The 6,017-nt window shown below is 42.7% G+C and overlaps 1 non-coding gene and 1 pseudogene across 1 annotated transcript; both read left to right on the forward strand.

Annotated features, from left to right (window-relative positions):
• Positions 1-1,362: 1,362 nt before the first annotated feature.
• LOC146633340 (zinc-binding protein A33-like) lies at positions 1,363-2,717 on the forward strand (annotated as a pseudogene).
• Positions 2,718-5,588: 2,871 nt separating this feature from the next.
• trnal-cag (transfer RNA leucine (anticodon CAG)) lies at positions 5,589-5,671 on the forward strand. Its single transcript has one exon. It is a non-coding gene; the product is annotated as a tRNA-Leu (tRNA).
• The last annotated feature ends 346 nt before the right edge of the window (positions 5,672-6,017 follow it).

A 6,017-nucleotide genomic window follows, 5' to 3' on the forward strand; every position in this document is an offset into this window, starting at 1 on the left:
CAACTCGATCTACAGCATCCATCTGCAGTCATGTTTCTGTCTCTATGAGCCGCTCACATCACTAGAGATTTTTCTAAGTACAGGTCATTCCACATTATTTCATTAAACGCCTCCCACCTGACCATCAAACATCTGCCTGAAAAAAATTCCAGCAGAAAATTTTAAACAACATTTCTTACAAACTCAAATTGATTAAACTTTGCTTCAGAGAATAAAGAGGCAGACTTAAAGTCAAAGATTAAATTCCATCTAAGGCTTAGATATAATTTAATCTTTGACTTTAAGTCAAAGCTTAGATTCTAAGCTGTTGTTTGTGTCAGACAGAATTTGATGCTGGCGTTGGCCTGATGGAAGAGTTACAGTAACTCAGGGGTGGGCAACTCGAGGCCTCAAGGACCGGTGTCCTGCAGGTTTTAGATCCTTGATCCAACACAGCTGATTCAAATGGCTAAATTACCTCTTCAACATGTCCTGAAGTTCTCCAGAGGCCTGGTAGTGAACTAGTCATATGATTCAGGTGTGTTTACCCAGGGTGATGTCTAGAACCTGCAGGACACCGGTCCTTGAGGCCTGGAGTTGCCCACCCCTGCAGTAACTGCTGGTTGTTCAGTGAGAGGAGCCAAAAAACACACGTTTACAATCCATTTCACTTTTATATAAGTCTGAAACAAAAGCTGCCAAACACCTGCAACACTTTATTTTCTGAGCTTCAAAAAAGGTCTTTTGACCTGCAATAAACACCTGCACTCTGCTGTCACACTCACACATTTTTGGGATAAAATATCTTAATTTCAGGAGCAGGCGCACGCCTCCAAACATGCCCTTTTCAGTTCTTATCTATGTATATGATCCCTCAGCTCTACAAGCTGTTCGTTGTGGTTTTCCTGTCCCCCCTTCAGTCTTTTCACTTCTTCACCTCTCGGAAATAAATAAATAAATGGGGATCTGCCAGGCCCAGGAGCCGCCGCCAGTCCTCTCCGAGGCTTTCCCCAAATCACAAAAATACTGTCAAAACTAAAATGAGGATGTGGGCGCACCTGAGTGAAATAAGTGGAAGTTGAATGAAGCTCCACCCCCTCATGTCACACTTCTGAGAAGAACGAGGAATGAGGCTGTTCCACTTCTTTATTAAAGACAGACGCACAGACGATCAGACTGAGTTCAGAACAAACTAGCTTCTTCCTGTGAGTCAGCTACAGGAGAGAAAAGTGGAAAACTCCAACACTGCTGCTTCAAGCTGCTGAGGCTCCACACACTGAATGTGAGTTTGAGCAAAAACACGACTCAGTGAAGCAGAGGAGGGAGGGGAGCCAGGACTGACTGTACTTCCTGTCTGCTGTTTTCAGCTTCACTACAGACTCAATGGCTTCCAGATCAGAGGAGGATCTCTGCTGTCCGGCCTGTCAGGAGGTCTTCAGAGATCCTGTTCTTCTGTCATGTAGCCACAGCTTCTGTAAAGACTGTCTAAAGAGATGGTGGAGAGAGAGAACAACACGACTGTCCAGTTTGTAAGGAAATATCAGTGTATGAACCACCTTTAAACCTGGCTTTAAGAAAACCTGTGTGAGTTGTTCTTACAGGAGAAAGATCAGAGAGCTTCAGAGGCTCTCTGCTGTCTGCAGTCTGAGAAACTCAAACTGTTCTGTCTCGACCATCAGCAGCCAGCGTGTCTCGTCTGCAGAGACTCAGAAAAACACACCAAGCACAGATTCAGACCCATCGATGAAGCTGCACAACAACACAAGAAGGAATTTAAGGAAACTCTGGAGGCCTTAAAGAAGAAGTTAAAGGTTTGTGTAGAAGTTCAAGTGAAGTTTGATCAAACAGCAGAACACATTAAGGTCCAGGCCCGGCACACAGAGAAGCAGATTAAGGAGCAGTTTAAGAAGCTTCACCAGTTTCTAGCAGGCTGGCCGCACTGAGGGAGGAAGAGGAGCAGAAGAGTGGGATGATGAAGGAGATGATGGAGGTTCTGGGCAGAGCGATAGCAGCTCGTTCAGACACAGAGCCACAGAAGAGGAGCTGAGAGCTGAAGGTGGCTCATTCCTGCACAACTACAAGGCTGCAGTGGAAAAAGTCCAGCGCTGCCCCCTGCTGGATGATCCACAGCTGCCCTCAGGAGCTCTGATAGACTGAGCCAAACACCTGGGCAACCTGACCTTCAACATCTGGAACAACATGAAGGACATGGTCTCCTACACTCCTCTCATTCTGGACCCAAACACTGCTCATCCAGACCTTATCCTGTCTGAAGATCTGAACAGTGAGAGAAGGAGCGAGGCAGCGGCTTCCTGATAATCCAGAGAGGTTTGATTGGTTCTATTCTGTCATGAGCTCTGAGGGCTTTAACTCAGGGACTCACAGCTGGGATGTCGAGGTTGGAGACAGTACAAGCTGGATGCTTGGTGTGGTAGAAGAGTCTATCAAGAGGAAGGGAAACACAGAGTCTGGATTTTGGGGAGTAGTGGTCTGTTTAGGTAAATACTCAACACGCTCACCATCAGCTGGATTCACTGCTCTCTCGGTTCAGAAGAAGCTCCAGAGGATCAGAGTGAATCTGGACTGGAACAGAGGAAAGCTGTCGTTCTCTGGGCCCAATACTAACACACACATACACACCTTCACTCACTTTCGCTCACAGGATGTTTCCATTTATTCAAACTGGGGATGATGTGAAGGTGTTGCCGTTGAAGGTGTCAGTGGAGCAGATGAGTTGAGGATGATTATATTTCTCATGTTGTTTCCTGTCAGTGAGTTGAAGCTGTTAAACTGCAGCTGTCCTCCTGCTGCCTCTTGGTTCCAAAGCCCTTTGTTTCTTTTTTAGTTCTCACTGTTCCTGCTCTCCACCTTTTCACATTGAAAATCATTTCACTGTTTCTCACTGAATGACTCCCCAAACCAGATTTGAAATTCATCAAGTTTCTAATCATTACAAGTGGTTCATGTTTCTATTTGATGTGTGTAAATGGAGATGATTTAGTTTGCTGGGATATGGACTGACATGTGTTGAATGGGAGGAGCAGATTGTTATTGTTGTTGTCTTCTTGTCTGTTTATGAAAACAAATATATTGTTGAAACAATGATTAATTTTTAACTCCACATATGAAATGTTTCTGATATTTGAATTCTGTTTGATTAGAGACTTTCATCATAACACAAATGAGATTTTAGTGTTTTACAGTTTTTCGCGATTGCTTAAACACATTTCTTGAAACTATGCCTCATATTCTCAAAACAGGATAGGGCGAGAGGCGGGGTACACCCTAGACAGGTTGCCAGTCTGACACATAGAGACTGACAACCATGCACTCACAATCATGGGCAATTTAAATTTTTCAATAACCTATCCCCCCATGCAAGCTCCACACAGAAAGAGCCTGGCCTGATGGTGGAATTGAACTCAGGACCTTCTTTCTGTGCGGCAACAGTGCTAACCACCGTGCTGCCTGACATTGGTGCAATAAATTAAAAACAATATTTCCAAAACTGGCAAGTTATGTTGCTTGTGGTTCTTCCCCTCAATGTGGGCAGCACACACAGTGCTCTAATTTCTCCCCTGTACTTGTGCCAGTTTCCCACAAGTACATTTTTGTGAGTTAAAATCTAACAGGCAGAAGGCAAATGCATTTGGCACGATGTTGGTGCAGGCGACTATAAATCGCACTGTTCACACAAACACAAACCCTGAGGCTTCATGCATTAAAGAAATGCACATTTACATTCCATGTGTCAAAAAAGAAACAAAAAATCCAACTTAGTTTAAAAATACACAAAAAGGTGAAAAGTGTGTTTTGCTGCGTTAACTCAAGTGGAGAGTAAACATCAGCCGTCATTAAAATATGTTCAGAGTTTTGCAGACTGATAATGATGCATCTCCTAAATCATGACACATTGATTTTTACTGCATTTGTAATGTGAATGTATCAGTATTGGTAGTACCAGTAGTAAATGTATATACTTGGTGTTGGATGGATATCAAAATTTGCAGTACGACACACCACTAACATTTAGTGGAGTCTGTGAATTATTTTAAAAGCAGTTTGGAACTTTTTTGTTCAAACATCCTTTCTGTTGATAATTTCACAGAACTTTCTGTTGTTGTTGTTGTTTATTTTTAAGCTACCTCTCCCTTATCCTGCTTCTGCCACAGGTTTCTTCCTGTTAAAAGGGAAATTATAGATTTTGCATCTCTGTCATAGATAGCATGGCCAATAAGGGCTGAAAGTCAAGATGTTTGGTCCTGAAGATGTTTCCCAAGTGACTCCTGAAAAACAGCAGCACAGAGAAACTTTCAGCACCTTTAGCAGCAATAACTTGAAGCAATGGTTTTCTGTTTGATTTTATTGCTGTCTCGCATCACTGTGGAGGAGGAATTTCGACCGACTCTTCTTTACAATGTTGCCTCAGTTTATTGAAGTTTGGGAGTATTTGTTTATGCACAGCTCTCTTAAGGCTGCACTAAAGGCTTTCCATCAGGTTGAAGTCTGAACTTTGTCTGGGTCATTGCATTGACTCTAGAACACTTTGGTATAAAGAGAAATTCATGGTGAACCCAATGACTGAAAGGAGCAGAGGTCCTGTGGATGTAAAACAAACCCAAATCATCACTCCTCCACCACCCTGATTGACAGTTGGCTTGTGTAGCTACCAACCATGGGGTGAACAATGGCTGATGTTTTTCTTCTTTGAGTTGTGTTAACAAACATCTTAAAGCTTTAGACCTGCAAAACCTTCTGTTTTTATAGACATGTTCAACACTAGCTGATGATAAGTCAATCTAGAGCATTTGCATTAACGTCTGTTTGCTTTTTACAACTTCAGTTCTTTTTTCACTCAGTAGGTGGCAGCAAACTACAAACAATGGCTGCATTTTACGCTCATCCGTTTTCATTAGAGGCAGAACTCAGAAGCACATCCAGGTTTAGGTCTACTGCTTGGTGCTACACAAAAACAGGCTGAACAGACTGAAACTCACATGAACTTTGACAAATTGAAGTAAGAATGTCACTTCTGCTCTTCAGTTTTCTCAGAAATGCCTACACCTAAACCTAAACCTACGGATATGTTCGCGAACTTTTTCTCTTAGTCTGGAAATACTTAGTTAGCCCATTACTCAATTGAATTGATTATCATGACCCTCACTAATAGTCACTCAATAAGTTAAGAGTAATGTGCAAAACCCATTAACCAAAGCAGTATAAATATTTAAACTTTTAGCAAATCCAGCAGCTTAATTAAGTGATCATATGGTCAAACGGCTTGTCCATTTTTAATATATCCCACATAGGAGAAGAAGAGCAGTCATGGAGTTTTTGCTCCTCATGTTTTTTTAACAAGTCCAATAACCTGATAGATGTTTGCTGAACATTGTGGTTTACATCAGCACCTACATTAAAACATAAAAACCCTGTTTTGTGTGGGCTGCTCAATACCATAAAGCAAGACCTCTGAACATCTCAGTTTTTACACACACACACACACACACACACACACACACACACACACAGTGTTTTATGTGCTGTTGTCTGTACCGTTGCCTAAAATAGAAATGTTTAAAACTTCTACATGGATGTCACATGATACAGTTGTCAAGATGGCCGAGCGGTCTAAGGCGCTGCGTTCAGGTCGCAGTCACCCCTGGAGGCGTAGGTTAGAATCCCACTTCTGACATCATGCCTTTACCGATTTTCCCGGAGGAACCCACCCAAGTTCCTCTGCAGAGCTGTGCTACAGAGCAGAAGTTCTATCTAATCTAAGATTCTGTGTGGTGCAAAGCAAAAATAAAAAACTCCCTCCAGGCAGAAGCGCTCCATTTTTGTATGTGGGGAAAACAACACACACCGAAAAACCCAGGAGACAGGCTGGCACCAGAACACCAGGGATGTGCCCCGAGATGAGTGTGAAAATGTGATTATCAACAAGCCCATCTGGGCTTCAGGTAGGCCGCACGCTTGTCCAGAGTTCACTTTGTCTTCAAGCGTTTTAATTTAAAACATAAACTGAGGCCTACCCCAAG

The sequence above is a fragment of the Diplotaxodon limnothrissa genome, linkage group LG4, assembly GCF_057381915.1.
Source record: "Diplotaxodon limnothrissa isolate DT_005_m linkage group LG4, D_limnothrissa_male_GT1.1, whole genome shotgun sequence".
NCBI lineage: Eukaryota > Metazoa > Chordata > Actinopteri > Cichliformes > Cichlidae > Diplotaxodon > Diplotaxodon limnothrissa.